General features: G+C 37.4%; 1 protein-coding gene across 1 annotated transcript in view; it reads left to right on the forward strand.

Annotated features, from left to right (window-relative positions):
* The window catches only part of LOC136843381 (uncharacterized), a 54,397-nt gene that overhangs the window by 18,885 nt on the left and 8,012 nt on the right, over positions 1-27,500 (forward strand). The window contains exons 2-3 of the mRNA XM_067111731.1: positions 8,962-9,167; positions 20,442-20,556. The gene's annotated coding sequence lies outside the window, so the exon portion shown is untranslated. The remainder of the gene's footprint in view (positions 1-8,961; positions 9,168-20,441; positions 20,557-27,500) is intronic.

Raw genomic sequence — 27,500 nt, forward strand, 5'->3', positions numbered from 1 at the left:
TATATCTCTGGGAAGATTAAAAAGAATGGGCTGGGGCTTTTAGTTGTAGTGAGTGTTCCTTCCCTTGACTAAACCATTCATTTAGTATTATTCTCTCTCTCTTGTAAAAAGAGAAAAGCTATTAAAAAATTTGATTGGCGTAAATTGGGGTTCAAAAAATAATGTGAACTCTGAAATGGAGTAGCAGTACGTGAGCACTAGACTGGCGTAAATTGTCTCTCTCTCCACTTATAAAGAGAAAAACTATTTTTACAAATTTGATCAACACCAAATTAAGGGTTTAAAATAATATGGACACTAAGTTTATTGTTTTTAATGTGGTGTGAGAAGTGCATTGTGTGACGTGGAAATGGGAAGTAACAATATGTAGGCCCATAGACTGGCGTGAATTCCTCTCTCTTTTATAAAGGAAGAAAAGCTATTTTAAAAAAGTTTAAATAGTTTTTCTCCCTTTATAAGAGAGAGAGAGAGAATTTATTTTATTATTTCTAAAGTGTCAAGGGGGAAAGGAGGGGGAGCGTGCTGTTGTATAGCCACACGTCCACCCAAGTCGGTGTCTCGCATCATATTGGCGGTCTGGGATACTATAAAAAAATAGGTCACCTTGCCCTCAGGATGAAAAGCCCAGCGGAATATACTGAATGATGAAGAGCACACCTGCCCTAGCGCGCACCTGTTCCTGTTACGGGCATATGCCTACTGGATGAGCAGGCGCGCTTCTCTCTCTCTCTCTCTCGTTTATCCTCTTGCATCAATTTTTTTTTTGTAGGACAGGTACAGGCGGAGAGGTCTTTTGCTGCACACCTGTCCTGTTACGAATATGCCTACCTAATGAGCGCGCAGTTATTTCTCTCTCTCTCTACCATCAATCAGTACATTTATCTTAGTATTGATGAGAATGAAAAGCACCTATACTATCACTCTATCGGCGCGTCGTGATTTAGGCGCTATCACTTCGTTGCCAAATGTACTTCTCTCGAGTTTTCAAAGGCCTACCACTTCCCATTACCTTTTTAATCCGTGCTTCTGTCAAGGAGGTTTGACCTCCTTGGCGTTTACATTAATGTCTCCTGAGACGTATACTTCTGGAGTGTTCCCCATGCCTCGACACTCCTTCAAAATATTTCATTCTTCCCTGGGTCTCTGTTTATATATGGGCCTATATATTGGATCTCTTTTGGACCTTCCTTGTGATTATCTCACGCTACTGGACTTCACACTTTTAATTTTACTTGTTTTTGTGTCAATTTACTATGTATATATGTGTCTATATACATATATATATGTATATACACATGTATATATATATATATACCATATATATATATATATATATAATATATATATATATATATATATATATATATACTCTCTCATATATATAGAGAGAGAGAGAGAGAGAGAGAGAGAGAGAGAGAGAGAGAGAGATATTGACATTTGAAAGGATTGTGTGTGTAGACGAATAAAGCGCGAGCATAAATATACGTAAGATTATACAAACTAAGATTATCAGCAGCTATTTAATTTTATCATCTATTCATAATATGGTTCTTCGTTTTCTTTCCAGTAAAGTATTCATAACATTTCTATTCATATATCTTCCTTTCTTTACAGACTTAGTTCAGCTTTGCCATTTACTCGGAATATTTCATTGCATTTTCTTTGTTTTGTATCAGTTTTTTATCGTTATGACGCCACAACATACCGTTGCACATGACTGCCATACCGATATGAAAAGAAATATCTGTGTGTTTATAGTCTTCATAACGGTTTGTCAAAACAAATAGATGATTATTTAGGTCATGAATGTCATATTGATAAATGCTTGCTCAAAAAGAATGCCAGGACTATTTACATGAACGATTTCTCGACCTGTGGATGAAGATTAATGTGTGGAACGAAGGCTTCCTTCCATGTTGTTTGCTGGAGGCGACAGAACTCCTTAATGAGTCAGTGAGTGTTGCTGTTTTGACTGACTTCCTTGTGGAGCACGGGCTGTTTGACATCTTATGCCCTGAGGTCAGCTTAACGGTGAGAGGAACTGGAAGCGCTGGAAATTTTTTGTCATGTTTATGAATAAACGTGTTGTTTTGCTGTTGTTGTCTTCCGAAAATTACGAGGGCCTTTCATAATTGCTTAAGAGTGGTGCTAACCAATTATATTTAGTGTTAATATATAGCAGCTGCCTTCACATACATACAGCAATGAGTGAGAATATTTGATGTGGCAGCGCCAGTGCCTCCATGGCCCTGCCTTTTCGCCATGAAGGGCCGATGGAGTACACCAAATACGAAATGAGACTCCTCACATCTTATATGCTTTCATTATAAAAAGGAGTAAACAAAAGAACAAGGAGAGAGGTTGAACGCCACCCGTTTTAGGGCAACTTTAGTCTCACATTGAACGTGCAAGCGACGACGACTCCGTATCCAAACTCGATGGGATGTCCCTGATGATTCGTCAATTTCATTGAAATGGAAGAAAGGGTATTCATCGATAAAGGTTTTATATGGGTATTATGGAATCCTGTTTCCACCATCCCCAACGGAAAACGTATCTAAAACGTTAACCGACCGTCCACAGTACGGAAAGGGTTTAACTACTGTAGATATCGTCATCCCTAGAATTCATGATTTCAACAGACTTGGGTAAACATCATTTGTGCTCATAAACCTAACGATTGATTGAGGGATTGATTATAGCTACTAAAACTGGCGTCACAAGTGCATTCCAGCATCTCCCACATATCAAAAAGCGTCTAACCCTTGTTATTGTACCTCAGCATATCCCTAGAGCATGTTTATATCTCAGACAGTGAACCCATTGCGGGAGGTCAGAAGGGTAATTTTTTTTTTTGTACGGGAGGTCAGAAGGGTAAATGTTTTTTTTTTTTTTTTTTCTCCATTTCAAGCGATCAGTTGGCGCCAACTTCGCTCAGCACGTTGCCATATGCGCTCGCGCAAAGATCCTTGTTCTTTTTTCCCGCTGCGCTCGAGCCTAAATGGCCAACCTTGAGATGTAAGTAAATGTTATAATTTCCCTTTTTTTTTATTCACCCAAAACTGGCTTCTATTAATCGCTTGGCACCAATATTTAAGACCCATTTCCTACTGTCTGTCCCTTTTTCGTAAGCAAGACCTCAGAACGGGAAACCCCCGTAGCGGGGTAGTGCCTTCAGTGCACCCCATGCGGTGCACTGTAGGCATAACTTCAGGTTTTTTGCAGCGAGCCTTCGGTCGCTAGCTGCAACCCCTTTCGTTCCTTTTACTGTACCTCCTTTCATATTCTCTTTCTTCCATCGTACTTTCCACACCCTCCTAACAATTGATTCAAAATGCAACTGCGAGGTTTTCCTCCTGTTACACCTTTCAAACGTTTAACTGTCAATTTCCGTTTCAGCGCTGAATGACCTCATAGGTCCCAGTGCTTGGCCTTTGGCCTAAGTTCTATATTCAATTCAGTTCAATTCAGAATGGGAAACCGCAGGCTCCATGCCCCTACGAACATGTTCCGAGGAAAATAACATCTCCCACTGAAGAGAAACACAGAAACTACAACAGTGGCTCAGAAATTCAGAATACCCCCAGTGATCTTCGGAGACTTAGCAGTGGAGGAAGAGTTATAACACGGGGAACTCTTGTTACCCGCGTGCGCCCAGAAGGGCACTTCTCGGCCAAGGCTAGATTGCAGACAAAAAGAGCCTTCGACGAAGCTGGATTCACTGGTAGGTAGCCACGACCAAGCCCCTGGAAAGGTGTACAGTCTACGACAGACTCTCGGTTCTCCAAATCTCCAAATCACTTGTTGGGGAGGGGAGGGGGGACACCACCGTTGCCACTCCTGATGTAGGTAAAAGAGAGACCACGAATAATCCCCCAGGACACAAAATGGAAGCGGAGCGGTACCCCTGCCATCATTGCAAAGCCAGTCAACAGTTAAGTCGTTATCAAACCGTTTGAATGACAGAATGGGGTCTATAGATAGTATGGGCCCCCATTCTGAGAGGGAGATTTATTTCGGAAAAGAAAAAGGGAGAGGTTTTAAAAAAATGGGGAATGGTAATTGTTCACTAATTATTTATTGTAATAATAATAGTGTTGCATCGCCGTTTAGGTATTCATTTTCTTTAATTAAAATGTTGCAAATTGTTGTGGTTTTAAATTGCACATATGCTTACATCTATTGCATGCTAACGTAGTGTGTATAAAGGATCCTGTCAAGATTAGCGAACCCACTCACAGCAAGGTTCGCTGTTCTTTACAAGAAGATTATTGGGTTCGTTATTCTTTACATGGGAGCAATCGGGTTCGCTGTTCTAGACACGAACACTTCAGTACCAGGGGCTAGTACTAAACAAGGCGAAATATATTTGACCCCCATCCCCCGGGGCTAGTACTAAACACGGCGAAACAGGGTAGATGAATCACTGTTTTCCCCGTTTAGTGTTATAACCCTCATGTGGAATTGGAGTTCAGTTCTTGGTGTTTAAATTAAGCCAAAGTCTAATTTTGATTCACTATCCTGAAATTGTCTGAACGATTGTTTCAGAAATTGTCTGAGCGATTGTTTCAGAAATTGTCTGAGCAACTGCTGCAGAAATTGTCTGAACGATTGTTTCAGGAATTGTCTGAGCGATTGTTCCAGAAATTGTCTGAACGTTTCAGAAATTGTCTGAACGATTGTTTCACTGACGACATTTAAAAAAATTATCCTTTTCTAAAATACTGTGTGTGTGTGTGTGTGTGTGTAGTCAAAATCCCAGTTTTCGTTTCGCATTCATATTCAAGCTTGCACTTTTGCTGTTTTTAACCAATTGACTAGACATATCTCATTATTCAATATGTTTAGTCACTGGCGCGCTTACAAACACGCGCACACACCACACACACACACACATATATACATACATACATACATATATATGGATGTATATATACCCAAGCACATTATATTTATGTGCGTGGTTTTGTTTGTTTGTTTGTATGTATGCAAGTGACTAAAAAATTTTTTGCCTCGCTGACAAGAATTTATGAGATTAGAAGGAATGAGGTGCGACAAACAGGTTCCCATTGTATGTATCTTCGTCGAGGAACCGTGGACCCTGTGCCCGAGTTAGGTTTTTCACACGATCAGATGCTGTTATGAAAACCTGCCACATGGTTTCCGTCAAAAAGCCATTAGTCTAATCCACACCCTCGAAAATTTCGTGAATGAATGACAATGAACATCTCTCACTTTCAGCAACTGATGTCATTCATTTTCGAAGACGTGCCTTCGACTGTAAGTACTTTTTTGACGGAGATCCTTGGCCGGGTTTTCATAACCAGGCATCAAATGATGTGAAAAAATAAAGTTATCCTTTCCAAAAACAAGATTTAACCGCAAATTCCGCTGTTTTATAACGAAAAGAAAACCAGGAAAGGATAGTAATAGGTTATTGGAATGGAATGTAGAATTTCGGCCAAGCGCTGGGAGGACCTATGAGGTCATTCAGCGTTGAAACGGAAATTGGGAGTAGAAAGGTTGGAAAGGTGTAACAGGAGGAAAACCTCGTAGGTGCACTATGAAACAAGTGTTAAGAGAGGTTGGATAGCAAGATGGAAGAAAGAGAATATGAATGGAGGTACAATAAAAGGAATGAAAGGGGTTGCAGCTGGGGACCGAAGGAACGCTGCGATGAACCTTAAGAGCGAACTGCCTTCGGGACACGGAATTAGGGCTGAGTCATGAGTGTCAGGATTAATAGAGCGAGTGTAAGGCAATAAAGGGAAGGGTGGGGGCGGGAGGTTTTTTGACTGACTTTGGTCATTCGATTACGGTTCAGTTTTCTTTAATCTGTTTCAGGATATTATAGCCAAGCTACAAAACCCATTTTCTTAAACCCGTTCAAAAGGGTGATGATTTTAGCAGGTTTGGCAATTTTTTTCGAGCGGCCCTGCCACTTCCTCGTGAGTGTGTGACGGTGTGTATATATGATTCAGGGAAATCAGTAACAAGAGGAATGTCCGTCAACTACCTCCTCCAGAGCCATATACAATGTAATAAATACCCGACATAAGTGAGGTATATGTCAAATGAAAAGAATAATCTGCAGCCATCCTTTCTATGACAATTGTAAGAGAGGGTCAACTTCTTACTTATATTATTATTATATTATTCTGTACTCCCCAAAAGATGCTGCACTTCAGGTTTTATGAAGGTATCTTGTATTTCTGTTTACCTCCATCCAAGTCCAAGCAAACTTTGTTAACGCTGTTTTGACTACGTATGGTTCATGGTTAAGCCTAGGCAGCCAAAACGTTCCTGAATAAACAAAAGGATGGAGGTGTTTTTTTTTTCCTCTAAGTCATTTTATTAGAATCAATGGCATAATTTAGCTTTTTAACGAAACAATATCTCTGAGATTATATGTTGGCGTTAATTGCGTAAAGAGTCAAGAAAAAGGCAACTAAATAACGGCGAAAAAGCAAATGAACAAACACATACAAACAAAAACTTCAATACTAATTCCCCAAAAGTGGAGCCCGTAGCGGAATAGTGCCATCAGTGCAACTCACGCGGTGCACTGTAGGCATTGCTTTTAGGCTAAGGTTCTTCGCAGCGTCCTTCCCTTAGGCCCCCAGCTGCAATCCCTTCCATTCCTTTTACTGTGCCTCCGTTCATATTCTCTTTCTTCCATCTGACATCCCTCCCTCTCATAACAATGCTGTTTCATAGGGCAACTGCGAGGTTTCCCCCCGGTTACATCTTTCAGCCCTTACTGTCAATTTCCCTTTCAGCGCTGAATGACCTCACAGGTCCCAGCGCTTGGCCTTTGGCCTAAATTCTATATTCTATTTTAGTCCGTAACGTATCACTGGTGATGAATCTGGTATGTTTTGTTGAAAGTTTTAGATCTACAAAATACAAAATAAATTGATGATATTGTGGTTCAAATAAATATTATGGTTCAAATAAAGTATATTTCAAATGGAAAAATCAGTAGTAATGGGAACCCATTATCTAATAAGAATATAATTTCCTTAGGAGAAATGGCAAAGTATCAGGCTCTTCCAATAAAACTTACCAAAGGTACTTTCCTTTGTCTTGTCTCCCTTACGTAAGCATAAATATCAAAGGGGTATGCATTTGTAATACCCGCAATACCCCCTTGACTTCATACTGTCACCCGATTGCGTTCCCACCCCCTCTCTCTCTCTTTTTTACACATTCATTTAGACAGGTGAAACTGCCTAAGAATTTGATATGTCAGTGCCTTCATAAACTTTAGCTTACCTCTCTCTCTCTCTCTGCTTCCAGTCCTTAGTCTGTCCTTTGAGTTCTGGTGATAACATATCAGTATCGACATTTGAAACCAAGATAAAAAAAAAACACAAATTGGAGAACAAATATGTTTAGAAGAACAAACGGTTTTGGGGCCTTATGCTCCCTCTTCAATGTGGAGACACAAGACCCAACTCTGTGTGCTTCCAAATAAATATTTTTCAATTTGTGGTTTTTTTCTTTGAACTCTGTCGTATGCAACCCCCTTTCGTTCCTTTTACTGTACCTCCGTTCATATTCTCTTTCCTCCATCTTATTTTCCACCCTCTCCTAACAATTTTATCATAGTGCAGCCGAGAGGTTTTCCTCCTGTTGCACCCAAGATCTAAAGACTACTAGTTCTTGGTTGCACCTTTAAAATCTTTTTACTCGCAGTTTTCCCTTCAGTGCTGAATGACCTCATAGGTCCCAGCGCTTGGCCTTTGGCCTAAATTTGACATTACATTGCATTGCAAAAAACACAGCAGACCGATGATATGGTGAGCCATGTCAAATATCTCTGCTTGCGTGATTGTCATGGGTAGATGGAATTATGTGGAAGAACTATATCAAGCAAATAAACAAATCTCTTTTCCAAGACGTGGCTGCTTCCTGTGTTTGCTCGAAGATGTCATCACCTGTCAGACAGTTTACTGTTGTCAACGTTTCGTGGACAGTTAGCTTGAGTATAGAATTTAGGCCAAAGGCAAAGGGCAGGGACCAGTGAGGTTATTCAGCGCTGAAATGGAAATTGACAGTATAAGTTTTGAAAGGTGTAACAGGAGGAAAACCTCGCAGTTGCACTATAAATCAGTTGTTAAGAGAGGGTGGGAAGTAAGATGGAAGAAAGAGAATACGAAAGGAGGTACAGTAAAAGGAACGAAAGGGGTTGCAGCTAGGGGCCGAAGGCACGCTGCAAAGAACCTCAAGTCATGCCTACCGATTCGATGAAAACCCATTCCTGTGGAAACGAAAGCACGTGCTTCCATGCCTTTGTCACATGGCGCAATATTCAGTCCACAGTGCATCAGAAAATTTGCTTGGACTTGTCAATCGAGCATTCACGAGAGCCTGTGAAATACCGACTCAGAGGCGTCTGAGGTTGTTAAATACACGACTCACTGACTCAAACGCGTCTCCTTTCAGACAGTCTCAGAGGCCGAGCGAGGCTCACAGTCATAGACTGCATTTGGTGTGGGAGCACACTCATTGATCTTCTGGATTTAATGTGCTGGTTAGATTCTATTTCTTTTTTTTTATCTTTTATTTAGAAAAATACATTTTAAAGTTCATTTTACTATTCAATACATATGCAATATATGTAATTTATGTACAAATCATAAGGTTTTTCATTCTCTGCCCAGTACTGAGGTCGAGGTCGAGTACAGACATTATAACGTTATGATGATTAGCTGGTCATGTGAGAAAACTATTATTTCATCCTAAGCTTGACACTGGAATGCAGTAGTATACTTTTCGCTAAAATGAAATTTTCTTTTCAAGTTCGGCTTCATGTAAGTCACACTGATGGAAATGAATGCCCTTGTTTTCTCAGAACAGAACTGAGCCCTGATACTGATGACTATAATTTAGGAGGTGACCGTTGGTGGGGTGTTGTGTCTAGCAAATGATTAATGACAAACTTGATTCGTATTTCAGTGACCCCTCGACCTCTCCTGTGATGTCGTTAAATTGGGTCTTATCGAAGAACCCTGACCAAGCATTTACGAGCCATATATTCCGAGGTCTTCAGTCCAGCTGACAAGCGAAAAATGTACGAAAGGAGAGAGGGAGAGAGAGAGACCGTCGTCGGATTGAATTACCCTCTTGGTGAGGAGGGTCTGTTGTCTCTGTAAATAAAACAGGTGAGGTTTTATTGTACCTTTGATAATAATTTTCATGTTGATGATGATGATGGAGTTTACAAGTGTAAATCTTGCTTATGTTAGGCGTAATATTAGTTATACATTGCAACTGATGGTAGTAACTGCTCTAATACTATTCTCCTTGCATTTTAACACATTTTTTCATCTATTTATTACTTCATTAATTGATTTTTTAACACATTTTCATCTATTAATTTATTAATTTATTTTTGTCTTTTTTTAATGAGCAAGATCTCTTCTTTCTGTACTACCTCCTCTTGCTTCTTCCTAAAGAACACCATATTCTTGGGAAGCTTTGAATTTCAAGTCAGTGGCCCCTTTGGTGGGTTTGTTCCATTTGAATAGGGCTCATCTTTTAAATAAAATAATAATAATAATAATAATAATAATAATAATAATAATAATAATAATAATAATAATCTGTTACTTATTTCTAATGAACACCATATTCTTTGGAAGCTTTGAATTTCAAGTCGATGCCCCCTGTAGTGGGCTTGTTCATAAGAATAGGGTTCATCTAAATAATAATAATAATAAAAATAATAATAATAATAATAATTATTATTATTATTATAATTATTATTATTATTATATTATACTGTGGTGGACGTAGCGATGAAGTAACTTAGTTTCTTTCATTAATGTTTATAGCTTCTGTGAATTTTGGTTACGATAGAGATAACGGTAGAAGCAGCAGCAGCAGCAGCAGCAGCAGCAGCAGCAGCAGTAGTAGTAGTAGATGTTGTACGTGATGGTGATAATACCGCCATGCTGATGATATTTTTCATAATGCCGGTTGCAGTAATTCAGTAACAGTTTTTGCCATCTCGGAAATTATTTGTTTTTGTAGTAAATGCAGTGGCATTGTTGTTAGCAGTAGTTCTGAATTGCTGTATCAGTAATAGCAGCAGCAGTAGTAGTAGTAATGATAACGTTGAAGTCACTATTAGTGTTAGCAGTAATAGCAGTCGTCAAGAATGCAGATGCATTTATTTTTGTCATGTTTATAATATTTAATTTCCCACTATATATATATATATATATATATATATATATATATATATGTGTATAACTGAATCATGAACATATGGAACGTGATGAATATATAGATAAAGGCAATACCACGAAGCTAAGTGAAACAACAGAGTGGTTGTTAGGCCTTTCGACTTGCTGTCCTTTACTTAACAGACTGAGTAAAGGAGAGTAAGTCAAAAGGCCTAGCACCACTCCGTTGTTTCACTTTCCTTCGTGGTATTGCCTTTAACTATATCTATATATATGTGGCAGAGAGTATTAAATTCAGAAAACTATTGATCAGCACGTGAATGTGCTATAAAGACAACTGGTTAGGCCTGTCGATTAGTACTTGTAATTTTTACTGACTTGCAAATATCAAGCATTAAAATACGAATAAAAAACGGTAATTACATAATTTATAATTTATACAACCAACCAAATAAAAATTACGACACTGATAAACTTAGAGATTTACTTAACAGTACCAAGGAACCTACATTAATAGTAGGTGATTTTAATGCTCACAACCTAATATGGGACTCTAATTGTACAAACTCAAACAGAACAGGTAGTAATACAGACGAGCTCATGGATTTGATCAAACGACATGTGCTGTATAAATGATGACGAAATTAGTACATATTTTTCAAAACCACATGGAACATTTTCCTCAGTAGACTTTTGTACAACAAGTACAGTTGACAGATTAGATTGGAATACAGTTGATCGACTTGCACACCAGTGATCATTTCCCAATATTAAATTCCTTATTACAAAATATTCCTGCAAAACATGTTCCCTCACTATAACATTTATAAAGCAGATTGGGAGCAATATGAAATGCACACTAGAAATATCCTACCATTTGAATATTTAAAAGACCATAAAGAAACTAATAAATTTCTTGTTGATTTCATTAAAAATGCTGCTGTTAAAACAATACCAAAATCAAAACCCCATCCAACAAAACACAAAGTTCCATGGTGGTCCGATAAGTTAACACAATTAATAAATATAAAGCATTCAGTAGGGAGACGATCAGATAATTTGAATAGAAAGTTCAGTAAAGTAAATGAAACATTACCGATATTAGAAGGAAATTTACAAAAAATTACTATATTATTTCTAGAAATTGATACATTGAAACCTCTATACAACAAAATATCTGCAAAAAAAAAAAAAAAAAAAGTAATTCACGGAAGAATCATTTCATGGAGGAAATATGTCAGATCTCTCTAATAATACTCCCATACAAAAAACACGGGAAAAATTCAGGAAAATAAATGGTACCCATGTTAAACCACCTAGACATGCCATATTAAAAGATGCGGAAAGAACACTTGATCCAAAAGATATAAGTGATATAATAGGAGAAAATTTAGCAAATGCAAGTAGTGATAAAAATTTAGGTCAACACTTCCACACAAAGAGAAGGAAAATAGAATTAATAGCAATAAATTTTGAAACAACAGAAGATATATATTATAATACCAAATTTAATGTCAGAGTTGGAATATGCTCTCTCGAACAGCAATAAATCTGCTCCTGGAGGTGACAAAATTTGTTTTGAGATGATCTGCCACTTAGCTACCTTTGGCAAAGTCATACTCATTAGAGTTTTATAATCATTTATGGCTTCGAAATTTATTTCCAGATGAATGGCTTAAAGCTAAAATAATTCCTATCCCCAAACCTGGAAAGGGTCCCACTACTGTAAATAATAACAGATCAATTTCTTCAACAAGCTGCTTATGCAGATTGTTAGAGAAAATGGTAAATACTCGACTAACATGGCACATTCGAGAAAATAAAATTTTGACTCCCACTCAGTTCGGGTCACAGTGTAACAGATCTACATTGGATTCTCTCTCTAGCTTAGAAGACCATATGCGTAGAAGTTTTGAATGAAAACAAATTACTGTAGCTGTCTTTTTGACATTGAAAAAGCATACATTACTACATGGAGGTATGCTATATTAAAAACTTTACAAAACAACAACATCCGTGGACATTTACCTTGGTTTATACAGAACTTTTGACAAATCGCAGTTTTCAGGTGAGAATTGATGATCATCTGTCTAGAACATTTCCACTTGAAAATGGTGTTCCACAGGGAACCGTCCTTAGTGGCACACTGTTTACTTTAGCAATTAATGACATCAGTAATAATCTACCTATTGGCATTAAAATTAACCTATATATGGATGATTTTGCCACATATTCAACATCCCGAATAAAACATGGAGAATGAATCATTAATAAAAGCATAGTAAAAATAGATGAATGGGCCTCATCTGTAGGCTTTAAATTTTCCATAGATAAAACTCAAGCAATCATATTTTATAAAAATAAAAAGTGGAAAAAAGGTGAAGAAATAGATTTAGAAATCAGAAACCATGGTATACCAACTGGCCAAACAGCAAAATTTTTGGGATTAGTATTTGATACTCACTTGAACTGGAAAGCCCACATTACATATGTTTAATCTAAAAGTAAAATCGCATTAAATCTAATTAGAAAACTATCGAACACTACTTGGGGAGCCGATAGACATACCCTTACTGTACTGTATACTATAAAGCAACAGTTCTGTCCATCATTGATTATGGAAGCGAAGTATATGGCTCAGCTTCTGACGCAGCGCTGAAAATGTTAGACCCTGTTCTCATTAAAGGCCTTAGAATATGCTCAGGAGCCTTTAGAATAGTTTAGATCATCACCAAAATCATCGTTACAAGTTGAATGTGGTAAACTGCCTTTGTCTCTCCATAGAGAGATAGTAACACTGAAAAGTGCCCTTAAGAATTCAAACTAGTGATTCTCCAACAAAAAAAATAATTTGAATTAAGAGATGTATTTATAAGTAACCATCCACCACCTTTCCCGATAAGACCTAGAAGATTGTTTGAGTGGCTGAATATAAATATACAAGTGCCTTTAATAGTAAAATCACCTCCTCCCTAGACAATAAATAAAATAAAATGAGAATTTGCACACACCTCAAGTATTTATCCAAAAGTAACTCATATACACCATAACACCATAGACAACATACAGTAGAGCATATAAGCCGAAAAGGTCCACATTACGCAATATATACAGACGGATCTAAATCAGAACACGGGGTGGGATATGCTGCAGTGTCCCAAGACAAAACTTTATCAGTTCTCTCTTCCTAATAATGCTTCGGTATTTACAGCAGAATTGTATGGAATTGCATCAGCTATAATAATAATAATTAAAGAATCATCATTCAATAATTTTGTTTTTTTTAGTGACTCGAGAGCGCTATAGAAGCTATTCAGAGTTACAAATCAAAAAACAATATAGCACAACAAATTAAATTATTTCTCCATAACTAATGGAAAAATGTAGAAATATGTTGGATCCCTGTCCATGTAGGGATCAAAGGAAATGAAGATGCAGACAAAGCAGCCAAAGAAGCAACACACATGGCAAGATTAAATGTGAATATTCCTGTCACTGATTATGTTTATGTAACACACATAAAAATGGGTATCATAAATAAATGGCACTATACATGGGATGAAGAACCCGAAAGTAATAAATTGAAACAAATAAAACCTAATGCTAAAAAATGGAGTTCATCATATCAGAGAAAGAGACACGCACAAGTAATTCTAACACGTCTCAGAACAGGCCATGCTCGTCTGACACATGCGCACTTGATGAGCAGCCCATGTGGCCCGGCTCCCGAGTGCACAGAGCGCAGGGTGATTATAACGGTCAGGCATGTGCAATGTGAGTATCCAAAGTATGACCAACAGCGACTGTCAACTTTTGGGAATAAATCAGCAAATGAAATTTTGTCAGAATCTTTTACATTTTCAGTCGTCCCGATGTTGTTGTTCATAAGGAACTGTGGTTTGATAGACAAAGTGTAAAAATAAGTAAATGATAAAAGCACGAAAACATAACATTTGTCGAATTTAAATTAAATTTTTTTTAAATATTACTTAACTTATTATGAATTTTAATATGCGGAAGCATGAGTAAATGTATTTATTGTGTGTATGTGTTACAGTATGAAAACGTGAGCCTATGTGGTATTTTATCCTAATCCTTCGGGCCAGCCCTATGTGAGCTGAAAGTCAGCTCATTGGTGTGGTTAAACTACTTTAATACTACTACTACTACAAGTGAAGCCTTATTCATAAGATGGTGGTTCAGAGAAAGGTAAAGAACTGTTACTGGCGATCCATACCCGAAAGAAGGAGTGTGATTTATCGTCAGTGGTTCATAGCTTAGAGAAAGGAGGTCTGTGATTTTGGCTCGTAGCTAGTCGACACCAGGTCATTAGCAAGTGATATGAAGATATTGCGCGGTGAGTCAATAATGGGGACCAATAGGAATAATAATAATAATAATGAGAAGGGAACTATGTCTTCTGTTAATGTGTGTCTGAATGCATCTTTTATTATGTAATAGGAAACAACAACAATAATAATAATAAAATAAAATAATAATAATAATAATAATAATGAACCAAACAAAAACTTCTTTCAGTTTTCTTCTGAAAATGGAAAGAGAAACCCACAAGATTCCTGTGTATAACTTGTTCACTTTTAAATATTTACATACATTACCTTAATCTTGAATACTTTCAGGTCCTAACTGTGACCCTTTTTCAAGAGATGTGAAGGTAGTTAGGCTGGCTTAAGGCCCAGCAATCTCCTGGAACTTCTTCTCCCTGTGCTGTCATTTATATGATGGCTGTCCTGGTTTCCATTCTCTTGAGAGTTGTTAATCTCCTCCTGTCGGTTTGATATCCTGAACAGTGATCCCACAACGCCATCACAAAATTTCCCTAGCGCGAGGCTAAAAATTTCCCAGATCAAACCCAAATTCCCCAAAATATATTTTCCAGGGAATTCATACTTCCAAGCACGAAGAGCATGGCATTTTAAGGTCTGCCCTGTTGACAGTTTTACAAAACAACAACTTGACAGGCCTTTGAGTGAATGTCTTTGAGACAAACCCTGAGGCTATAATTATATGATTATAGGGGTTGTTTTTCATTTCTTGGTATTTTAACCTCCTTCCTATTCTGCCCTGCTTAGGATTTGTCGTCAGTCTATTTCTTCTCCCCAACCAATGAACAATAACATATTTTTCCTATTTCTTTTTTACAAAGATTTACCGTTCTATGTATAGCCCATTTATAAATATTTAATATTTTCGTCTACACCAGAAAAATCATATATTATTTGCATCTAAGTAACTGTAGGGGTAAGCTGTTTGTATAATAAACTGGCGCTCTCTCTAAGATCCCGTGCTGGCACAAGGCCACCTTAATATAACAACTCCCTCTTTCTTCCAAATCTTATTATTATTTTCTCTAACATATGTCCGTATCACTACTTAGTCAATAATATTGTGTAATTATTCCAGTTTAACTATTTTGTCATTACTTATGGATGTACATTTATCATTGTTTTAAAATTAGGTACTCAAAAGTAGTTAATTAATGCTAGAGATATATGAGAGAGATCTGCTTGTATACGATTTTTTTAATTTTCTCATTCGTCCAACTTACTCTGTTATGCCTTATTTCATATTTCCTTGCTTACCAATTTATTATTTATCTATGGTGTTAAGAAATCAAGATATTTGTAGAAAGGGGAAATGCCTCCAAACTGCCTATCTTCTAAGCTAGGCCTATCCAATTTTTAGGCTTGATAAAGTTATTGAATTCCCCTTCGGGTGACTGGGCCTTTGCTAAGTTGGACAGCATATTGCTATGTTGATTTAGGCCCAGGCTTATCTCATCCTTAAAAAAATAACTAAATTCTAAATAATTTATAACATATCTTCTACAGTTTAAATTGTCCCGCCTCTAAGGTTGAAGGGAGCGCAAAGGTCACACACCGCTCTTGTTTCATTTTCGTCTCACACGTGCAGTTATTGTTATTTCCTCAAGGCGGCCGCGACTGGGAAGGTTGGGGTGTGTCCTGTGTGGAGCAAACACTTCCTCTCTCTCTCTCTCTCTCTCTCTCTCTCTCTCTCTCTCTCTCTCTCTCTCTCTCTCTCTCTCACAACCGTATGTCTTCCAAAACAAAGGGTACAGAGGGAGAGGCCATAGTTTTGTTTTGGTCGGCTGGCTTTTTTTTTTCATAAATGTTACTAAGTTTTCACTGAAAACCTATTCAAATTCCCCAGATTTCCCCAAATTTATCGAATTCCCCAGATTTTCCCGAAAAACATTCAAAATTCCCAATCTGGGGACAAATTCCCCAAAAGTGGGATCACTGACCCTGAACTGATGGTCAGTGGGATTAACCCTTGTGGTAAGTGAGTGGTCACCATCGGTCTGTTGGGCAGGGGACCTGACCTCCAGGTCAGAAGGGTCGATCTTAGCTTCTTTTAATATTAAAGCTCAGCTTATGGGATCTTCTGGGGTAAATCTTTTGTTTCCTTCTATCACTTTAATCTGTCTGATGAGTGCCCCTTCCACTACCCTCCTATGACTGATGTTATTGCTTTTGTATATAAGCCTACTGTTTTTAAAATCCATCCTATGGTACTTTTCCCAACAATGCCTAGCTATAGCACTCCCCTGTGAGTTGAGCTGTACCTTCTGTGTTCTTGGATTCTAGTCCTTATTCCCCTACCTGTTTCACCCACACATTGTCTCCACAATTGTTGCAATTAATTATGTATACACCCCTATGTCATCTGCATTACTGTCTTCTCCTTCCAGTTTATTTTTACATACTTTGTTTTTTAGGTGTTGCCAAAGGTATAGACAAATTTGTATTTAATTTCTTTCATTTTTTATGTAATTTGTTTCATTTTAGACATATAAGGGAGGAAAACTATTTTCTTGTTTTTTGTATTCCATGTACTCTGCATTTTCAGAAAGTTAAGAACAAGAATATAAAGGGACATATGACTAGTTTTGATGTAGTAGCTTTATTCACCCTTAGATAAAGTTTTAGAATTTCTACAGACTAAACATAATGAGAGCATTTTCAATCCAAGCATAGAAATAAGTGTTTTCCTGGAGTTGGTCAAATTGTGTTAGTGATACTTATTTTTACGTTTGAGGGACAAGTATACAAACAGAAATATGAAGTAGCTATGGGGTCCTCATTATCACCGATACTTGCTAATATATACTGTATATGGAATATTTTGAGACCAATCTAGTTCCTAATATTAATGTCCCTAACTTAAAACTGAAAGGTTGGTGGAGATATGTGGGTGATATTTTTGCCATTCTGCAGGGTGATGAAAGTGAAATAGAAACTTTTCTAGACAAACTCAATAGTTTTGATAACAACATCCAATTCACTCTAGAGAAAAGTAACAATAATAAACTGCCCTTTTTAGACATCTTGATAGAAAGGAAAGAAATAGGCTATGAATTCAGCACATATAGAAAGCCCACACACACAAACTCGTATATTCATTTCTTCTCTTTTCATAGTCATGATATAAAAATGGGTGTTCTAGCAGGTTTATTTCTTAGGGCAATGAGAACGTGTGACCCTCGTAAGATAGATAAAGAAATTAATTACATTGATAAAAGCTTTGATACATTAGCATACCCGGAATGGTTCAGGAAAAGGGCACTCAACAAAGCGAGGAGGATTTTTTACAGGGAAAATGCAGAGAGTACATGGAATACAGAAAACAAGAAAATAGTTCCCCTCCCTTATATGCCTAAAATGAAACAAATTACATGAAAAATGAAAGAAATTAAATATAAATTTGTCTACCTTTGACAACACCGTAAAAAACAAAGTATGTAAAAATAAATTGGAAGACGACAGTAATGCAAATAATATAGGGGGAGTATACATAATTAATTGCAACAATTGTGGAGACAAATATGTGGGTGAAACAGGTAGGGGAATAAGGACTAAAATCCAAGAACACAGGAGGGTAGTACAGCTCAACTCACAGGGAGTGCTATATCTAGGCATTGTTGGGAAAAGGACCATAGGATGGATTTTAAAAGGACCATAGGATTGATTTTAAAAACAGTAGGCTTATATACAAAAGCAATAACATCAATCATAGGAGGGTAGTGGAAGGGGCACTCATCAGAGAGATTAAAGTGATAGAGGGAAACAAAGGATTTACCTCAGAAGATCCCATAAGCCGAGCTTAATATTAAAAGAATCTAAGATCGACCCTCTGACCTGGAGGTCAGGTCTCCTGCCCAACAGACCAATGGTGACCACTCACTTACCACAAGGGTTAATCCTACTGACCATCAGTTCAGGATATCAGACCGACAGGAGGATATTAACAACTCTCAAGAGAATGGAAACCAGGACAGCCATCATATAAATGACAGCACAGGGAGAAGAAGTTCCAGAAGATTGCTGGGCCTTGAGCCAGCCTGACTACCTTCACATCTCTTGAAAAAGGGTCACAGTTAGGACCTGAAAGTACTCGAGATTAAAGTAATATGTAAATATTTACAAGTAAACAAGTTATACACAGGAATCTTTTCAATAATAATAATAACAATAGCAATAATAATAATAATAATAATAATAATAATACTATGAAAGGAACTATATCTTCTGTTAATGTGCGTCTGAATGCAGCTTTTCTTATGTAATAGGAAGCAGAATAATAATAATAATAATAATAATAATAATGATAATAATGTGAAAGGAACTGTCTTCTGTTAGTGTGTGTCTGAATGCATCTTTTATTATGCAATAATAATAATAATAATGTGAAAGGGAACTATGTCATCTGTTAATATGTGTCTGAATGCATCTTTTATTATGTAATAGCAAACAGAATAATAATATAATTTGGCAGCAGACCCTCTTTTAAACAGGTTTTATTGAATATTATTGCTGCTTCAGCTGCATTTATTTTGTAGAAGACTTTTTCTATTTTCCTTATTGCGGACTTCTCTTCATTGGAGGAGCGTGCTAACAGCTCGCCTATATTTGTCATTTCATGGGGGAAAAGTCAAAATCTGGATTCTGCTTTTTTATATATTCTATACAGTTAGAATATCATGACATAGTTGCCGCGACGTTTCGACAGACTCTTCTGTCATTCTCCAGCGGGAGCTAGTAGAGGACTGGCAGGTTGCATAGGTCTTTCCGAATTTATACAAGGGCTTCAGCGGGGGGTCATGGACGGCGAATTTTGATTGGTTGCAGTAGATGAACTTCAAGCCAAATTTCTGCGGCGAAGCTCGATCCTGACAGATCTTCGCAACCTGGGAATATCACTCATTCCAGCGTTCCCATTGGCCTGCCGTTGCGTGATGTCATACCGACTGACATCATCGGTAGTTTGGCTGCTATTGGGCGGAGGATGAATTATGTCATTATTTACTCTTTCTCTCGTAGTCGGGGGATTGTCTCGAAGGGCGCCTCGCTCATCAGGGGCGTTTCCATTCTCAGGGTTGTCATTATCAGGTATTTGTTGGATTTGGTGGGTGTTCGGCATTACCCTTCTCGAATTCGTGGGTAGGATGCGTCGTATTCATTGTAGGTTTTTTCTCGGCAATGAGGAGCGCCTCCAGCAGGCGCAGACGTCGAAGGTCGGCGGCTGTCCCGACTGTACTAATATTTTGCATAATACTGTCACGGGAGATGGAAATATTGTGGGTAGCACGGGCGTGGTTCGTGATGGCGGTTCTTGTAAAAACTTACAAGATTTATTTTCTTACTGTCTTCGGTCGGGGTGACGTTCTCCGTGATCCAGTGAAGAGAAGTCCGCAATAAGGAAAATAAAAAAAGTCTTCTACAAAATAAATGCAGCTGAAGCAGCAATAAAATAATAATAATTATGTGAAAGGAACTATATATCTTCTGTTAATGTGTATCTGAATGCATCTTTTATTATGTAATAAGAAACAGAATAATAATAGTAATAATGTGAAAGGAACTATATATCTTCTGTTAATGTGTATCTGAATGTGGCTTTTTTATGTAACTGGAAAAATAGAATGACTTGAATTAATCACTTGTTTCCTCTGCTCATACATTCGAGATTGCAATTATCTTGGGTTTTGTTTTGTATCAAGTTTCACTTTATCCACTTTATAGTGCTTGTAAGAAATTGCAGCAAAGCTTTTGTATTGAGAATATTTCATCTTTTTTATTTCACGGTTTCCTATTTTATTTGTTTGAAGGATTTGATATGCTGCTGCACTCTACACTTTTTTTCTAATTGATATTTTTTGTGACTGGAAAATATTGTCGAAAGTTATGTTTTCCATTGTTTTTTTAGGTGATCGGAGACCTGCTGTTGACAGAGGACCTTCACTTGTCACGGTTAAGTAATGCTCGACTGCCATCAAGTTACGGGACGGCTCTGGGAATTAAACTCTTATTTTTAGTTGAAGGTAAAGTTTGTATTTAAATCTCTCTCTCTCTCTCTCTCTCTCTCTCTCTCTCATGGAGCGACAACGGAACCTCTCAAAATAAATACGGAGGGAGAAAGGTACACCGATAACATGGGGGCAGTCAACAAACATAAAATGTTTAAAAGTTATATTGATATCTCGAATGCTTACTTGGGTAAAATACTGTATTTTCGCCAGACCAAATACATGCAGACTCTTCCCACCCTATATTTAAGTCCAACTTCGTTCCTTACTGAACTGGCCAAATGGTCCTGATACCGAGAATTTTGGATCCATGACATAACCTATCCCCTCTTTTACGATTGCTTATCTTCTTACGTGGTAGCGTGTGCTGTTTATAAGCCAGGAGCAATTTCATTCCTACGTTATGCTGACGTCTCCTGAATTCAGGTGTGTCGATTTTGTTTCCCATTCCAGCATATTTATTTATTGATCACCTTTTCTTATAACTTGTCTCTCTCTGCAGGCTTTCTCTTTGGGGCCCTCTTGGGTTTACAGTCTGTTGACTCTTGTTCATAAGGGTTTTCAGCTGAGGATTTGTTCCTAAGGGTTTTCAGCTGAGGATTTGTTCCTAGGGTTTTCAGCTGAAGATTTATAGAATTGTTCCTAAGGGTTTTCAGCTGAAGATTTATAGCACTGTTCCTAAGGGGTTTTAGCTGAAGATTTATAGAATTGTTCCTAAGGGTTTTCATCTGAAGATTTATAGAATTGTTCCTAAGGGTCTTCAGCTGAAGATTTATAGAATTGTTCCTAAGGGTTTTCAGCTGAAGATTTATAGAATTGTTCCTAAGGGTTTTCAGCTGAAGATTTATAGAATTGTTCCTAAGGGTTTTCAGCTGAAGATTTATAGCACTGTTCCTAAGGGTTTTCTTCTGAAGATTTATAGAATTGTTCCCAAGGGTTTTCAGCTGAAGATTTATAGAATTGTTCCTGAGGGTTTTCGGCTGAAGATTTGTAGCATTGTTCCTAAAGGGTTTCAGCTGAAGATTTATAGAATTGTTCCTGAGGGTTTTCATCTGAAGATTTATAGAATTGTTTCTAAGGGTTTTCATCTGAAGATTTATGGCATTGTTCCTAAGGGGTTTCAGCTGAAGATTTATAGAATTGTTCCTAAGGGTTTTCAGCTGAAGATTTATAGAACTGTTCCTAAGGGTCTTCAGCTGAAGATTTATAGAATTGTTCCTAAGGGTTTTCATCTGAAGATTTATAGAATTGTTCCTAAGGGTTTTCAGCTGAAGATTTATAGAATTGTTCCTGGTTTTCAGCTGAAGATTTATAGAATTGTTCCTAAGATTTTTCGGCTGAAGATTTATAGAAAGAAAAAAAATACTTAACAAATGCCAGTGATACCACACTCTTAGATGCAATTGAAAATTCCTATTTCAGTGTTTCCTGTCCTCAAAAAGTTGATTTGATTTTAAATGTCTGTGAATGACCGTGGCGGTTGTTCATCCTCAAGAAGGGCGACTGGAACACTTCGTAGGGACTGGACTTTAACAGCAGGATTCAGCAAGCAATTTTGTCTGCAGTCGTCTGACTGACCACGATTATGTGCCTCAGTGTCTCTGAGCGTCTTCCATTGGCGTTACTGTTTCTGTTACTTTTTTTTTCCCCTAGGGCACCGCTCCACCGAAGACGCTTTGAGAGAACCGCAAACTCAATTCATCATTGACATCATATTGTAGACACACTCTGGGATTTTTTTCTTTTATTATTATTATACGGCACATTACATATAGTCAAATATACACTGTGGAGGAAAGCTATCAGCAACATAGACCCCACATAGAAGTGGGAAAAGATGCTGAGAAAGAAGAAGAAGTCAAATATACACTGTTACAGCACTTAGAAAAAAGTCTTTAATTTTTTCTTGAACGACTTGATATTTTCAGTCCTGTTATACAGTGGGAGCTTATTGTATAGCCTTGGAGCAGCAAATTTAAAGGGTCTGTATAAAGCATACCTACATTCGAATTGCATTTTGGTTCGAATAACTGGAGTCCATCTGTAGCTATTCTTGTGCTGACTCCAGTTGTTCGTTCGAGATTAAGCCTGCCTTGTAGAGAGCCTCTTGACTGTCGTCCTCCGTGTTTTATAGGGTCTTGTTCCGATGTCTGAATCTTGACGGAGGCCTCCTTAGGGAGGGTGGGGTGGTTAGTGCCATCATTGCACCTTACGCAGTGCACTGCAGGCATTACTAAAGGTTCTTTGCAGCTTCCCTTCGGCCACTAGCTGCAACTCCTTTCGTTCCTTTTACTGCATCTCCTTTCATGTTCTTTTTCTTGCATCTTGCTGTCCACCCTCTCTTAGCAATTGTTTCATAGTGCAACTGCGAGGTTCTTCTATTACGCCTTTCAAACCTTTGTACTGTCATTTCCCTTTCAGCACTGAATGGCGTCATAGGTCCCAGCGCTTGGCCTTTGTCCTAAATTGTATATTCTATTCTATTCTTTTCTCTTCGAAGCTTTTCATTGGTCATCGTAGTTTCGAAGCTACCAGTTATCGAAAGTGGGCGGTGTTTTATTTACAACAGATTTTGTAGGACGTGGCCTAAACTTACGTGCCCTTTGATGGAATCCGTGTCGTAGGTCTCGCAACCATTTCTGTGTGTGCAGAATAAACCTAACTCAAGCTCTCAATTCATACTGAGTTGGTAAGACGCCCTTAACTGTGGGTCAGCGGTTCTTCGACCGCGGTAAACTGAAAACCACCTTATTTTTAACACATCATTCCCTGTAACATCTGGCAACTACATGTCAGCGGGGCATAACTTTACAGCTCCATTTGTTCTTAGACATAAACCAGATACTTCACATAACTGTTGAGTCACCGGTACCCGAGAAACTTGCTGGATTCTAAACCCTGTTCTCTGAATATACTGAAATTTGCAACTTTAAGCAGTGTTCTTTAGTTACTGAACAAGAAATTCGTTTTTTTCTTTTAAACCATGTTCTCTAAATGGAAGATTTTTTTGAACTTTAAACCTTGTTCTCTGAATGCCAGAAAATTTTTTCAGACACTTTTGTAAATGCAAAAAAAATTGTTTGACTATGAATACTGTTCCACAAATGAAGGAAATTTGTTAGATATGAATGTTGTGTGGGAGGCAAGAAATTTTTTTTTATTATCAGCCTTGTTCTCTCAACGTAATAAATTCTGATTTGTTTTCAGAATGCAAGGAATCTGATTTTGAAAAACTCTCTCTCGAAGCAAAAATTTTTTTTACTCAAAACCAGTGGTTCCCAACTTTTTTTTTTTTTTGGACATGCCCACCTAATTACCAGTGGTTCCCAACTTTTTTTTTTTTGGGACATGCCCACCTAATCACCAGTGGTTCCCAACTTTTTTTGGACATGCCCCACTTAATCAGTCCAGTGTTCCCAACCTTTTTTTTTTTGGCCGTGCCCCACCTAATCACGAGTGGTTCCCAGTCTTTTTTTGGCCATGCCCCACCTAATCACCGGTTCCCAACCTGTTTTTTTGGCCATGCCCCACCTATCAGCAGTGGTTCCCAACCTTTTTTTTGGCTATGCCCCACCTAATCACCAGTGATTCCCAAAATTTTTTTGGCCATGCCCCACCTAGTCACCATTGGTTCAAACCCTTTTTTGGCCATGCCCCACCTATCACCAGTGGTTCCCATCCTTTTTTTGGCTCCCAAACTTTTTTGGCCATACCTCACCTAATCACCATTGGTTCCCACCCTTTTTTGGCCATGCCCCACCTAATCACCAGTGATTCCTAACCTTTTTTTTGGCCATGCCCCATCTAATCACCATTGGTTCCCACCCTTTTTTTTGGCCATGCCCCACCTAATCACCAGTGCTTTCCAATCGTTTTTTGGCCATACCCCACCTAATCACCAGTGGTTCCCAACCTTTTTTCGGTCATGCCCCACCTAATCACCAGCGGTTCCCAACTTTTTTTTTTTTTTTTTGCCTATGCCCCACCTAACCACCTCTAAAATCCTGATGCCCCCTGTGGTGATATATAATTCTTATATTCACGCGGAGGAAGCCTAAAAGACCGTCAACAATCTCGAATTGGCCCCCTTAAAAATCAAATTAACCCCCCCACTGCTCTAAACCTTGTTCTCTGATTTGCAGCAAGTTTCATCGATTTGAAGTCATGTTCTCTAAATGTAAATTTATTTGATTTGAAAACTTGTTCTCTGGATTATTTTTATTTTAATGCATCTCCTTTGAATGTAAAATTTTAAACTATGTTCTCAGAGGGCAAAAGAACATTTGTTGGAATTTAAACCATGTTCTCAAGAGGCAAAAGAACATTGTTGGAATTTAAACCATGTTCTCTGAAAGCAAAAGAACATTGTTGGAATTTAAACAATGTTCTCTGAAAGCAAAAGAACATTGTTGTTATTTAAACAGTGTTCTCTGAAGGCAAAAGAACATTGTTGTTATTTAAACAATGTTCTCTGAAGGCAAAAGAACAATGTTATTATTTAAACAAAGTTCTCTGAAGGCAAAAGAACATTGTTGGAATTTAAACAAGGTTCTCTGAGGGTAAAATAACATTGTTGGAATTTAAACAATGTTCTCTGAAGGCAAAAGAACATTACTGTTATTTAAACAAAGTTCTCTGAAGGCAAAAGAACATTGTTGGAATTCAAACAATGTTCTCTGAAGGCAAAAGAACATTGTTGGAATTCAAACAATGTTCTCTGAAGGCAAAAGAACATTGCTGTTATTTAAACAATGTTCTCTGAAGGCAAAAGAACATTGTTGGAATTTAAACAATGTTCTCTGAAGGCAAAAGAACACTGTTGGAATTTAAACAATGTTCTCTGAAGGCAAAAGAACATTGTTGGAATTTAAACAATGCTCTCTGAAGGCAAAAGAACATTGTTGGAATTTAAACAATGTTCTGTGAATAATAAAATACGCAGAGAATGAGTTTGATTTTAAGCTCTGTTCTCTGATTGCTAGAAGTTTTTCAAAACCCATAATTTGTGTATGCAAGCGTTCTTTTATTTGAAACCCCCTTCTGTGAATGCCAGATTTAAAAAAAAAATTAAACCATGTTTCTTTGGAGTAAGAAATTTGAATGCTCTGGGAAATTAGCATATAACTGAAATTTATATATTATATATATATATATATATATATATATATATATATATATATATATATATATATAGTGTGTGTGTGTATGTGTGTGTGTGTATATGTATGTGTGCATGTGTATGTGAATATACATACATATATATATATATATATATATATATATATATATATATATATATATATATATATATATATATATATATATATATATATATATATATATATATATATATATATATATATATATATATATATATATATATATGCTAATTTATTATGCCAACGTTTCACGACAGTTGCTATCGTCGCACTTCCAAGGCTGCAATGATTAAAATACCTTCTTTCAAAAATTCACATTAAAACATTAAAAAATCGATTTGTACAAAAATTATAAGACAAATAAAACCAGGGGGAATAGGCATAGGACATATCTAAAAAGCAAAAGTAATAAGACTAAAAACATAAGTTTTCTCAAGAACCCAACAAGAGCAAGAAAGGACTCGAGAAGGAAAACAAACAAAAGGTTAAGCGATGAACAACTCCTTTTTCTTAAATATCTTTCAAACTAATTATTTGATCGAAATGGTACTTTGACACAGTGTAGCCTAAAGACACCTCCCACAATTTTTGGTAATATAGTGCAATGTTGTCAAATGGTTTTAGTTAAGACATTTACTCTTGACTTACATGGTGTTGCCAAGGATCGCCAAACTATGCATTCGAATGTCCTTTATCTCCATCCTGTCCCTCCCTCTCCCTTCCCCTCCTCATCCCTTCCTCAACCCACTATCCTGGCTTCCCCATCTCCCCCTCCCCCGGCTTTCCTGTCTATGGGGGATAGCGGACGTTCGATTGCGTAGATTAGACCTGCTGACTGATGCGACTTAGTCTTTAAAAGTTGAGAGTAAACGCCTTTACTGACACCATTTGACAGTGCACTATATCACCAAAAATTAGCGAGAGGTGTCTTGTACATTGTGTCAAAGTACCATTTCGATCACATAATCCGTTTGAAAGATGTTTGAGAAAAACGATGACTCTCGGTCCTTGAAATGGATAGTAGGTGAGTTCCATTTGGGATGGACACTGCATGAAAATATGTGGAGATATCACAAACCTGTCTGCGAAGGGTCAGCGGTAAGAAAGACATTATAAAGTTACGAATTTTAATTAAAAAAAAAAAAAAATGGGAGGTATTTTGAAAAGAGATAGAGAGGGGGCAACAAAGTCTTAAATTTTTCCTAGTGAGAGAAGAAGAGAGAGAGAGGGAAAGAGGGAAAGATTTTGATGGAATGAGAGAGAAGAAGAATTATTTTCGAGTGTTTTTTAAAAGTTAAAACTTATTCCTCACACCTAAAAATTATAGGGTAGGATTTTAACTGAGAAAGATTAAACGTAGAACAGAGGGATTGCGCGCCATATCGAGGTGGTCATATGAATATATTGATGTATTCTGTTTTTTTTTTCTCTTCCTTTAATTCTTTCGGGTTTTTTCCTCTCCTTCTTTCTTTCTTTGTTTCTTTCTTTCTTTGTTTCTTTCTTTCTTTGTTTCTTTCTTTACGAGGTTCAATGGAAAACAAAAATATTAGTTTTCGTAAAAAGTATATGTATGATCATGACCACTTATAAAAAAGTGCGCATGAAAAAGAAAAGTGGAGCAAGGAATTCCTTAAAATAAAACATAAAAACAAAAGACGGGTGAAGAGAGAGAGAGAGAGAGAGAGAGAGAGAGAGAGAGAGAGAGAGAGAGAGAGAGAGAGAGAGAGAGAGAGAAATCTTCAGTGTCTTTTCTTGGTATTGGAGAGGGGGGAGGAAGGGGGTCGAGGGAAGATAGTGGGT

This window comes from Macrobrachium rosenbergii, chromosome 11, assembly GCF_040412425.1.
Source record: "Macrobrachium rosenbergii isolate ZJJX-2024 chromosome 11, ASM4041242v1, whole genome shotgun sequence".
Taxonomy (NCBI): Eukaryota; Metazoa; Arthropoda; class Malacostraca; order Decapoda; family Palaemonidae; genus Macrobrachium; species Macrobrachium rosenbergii.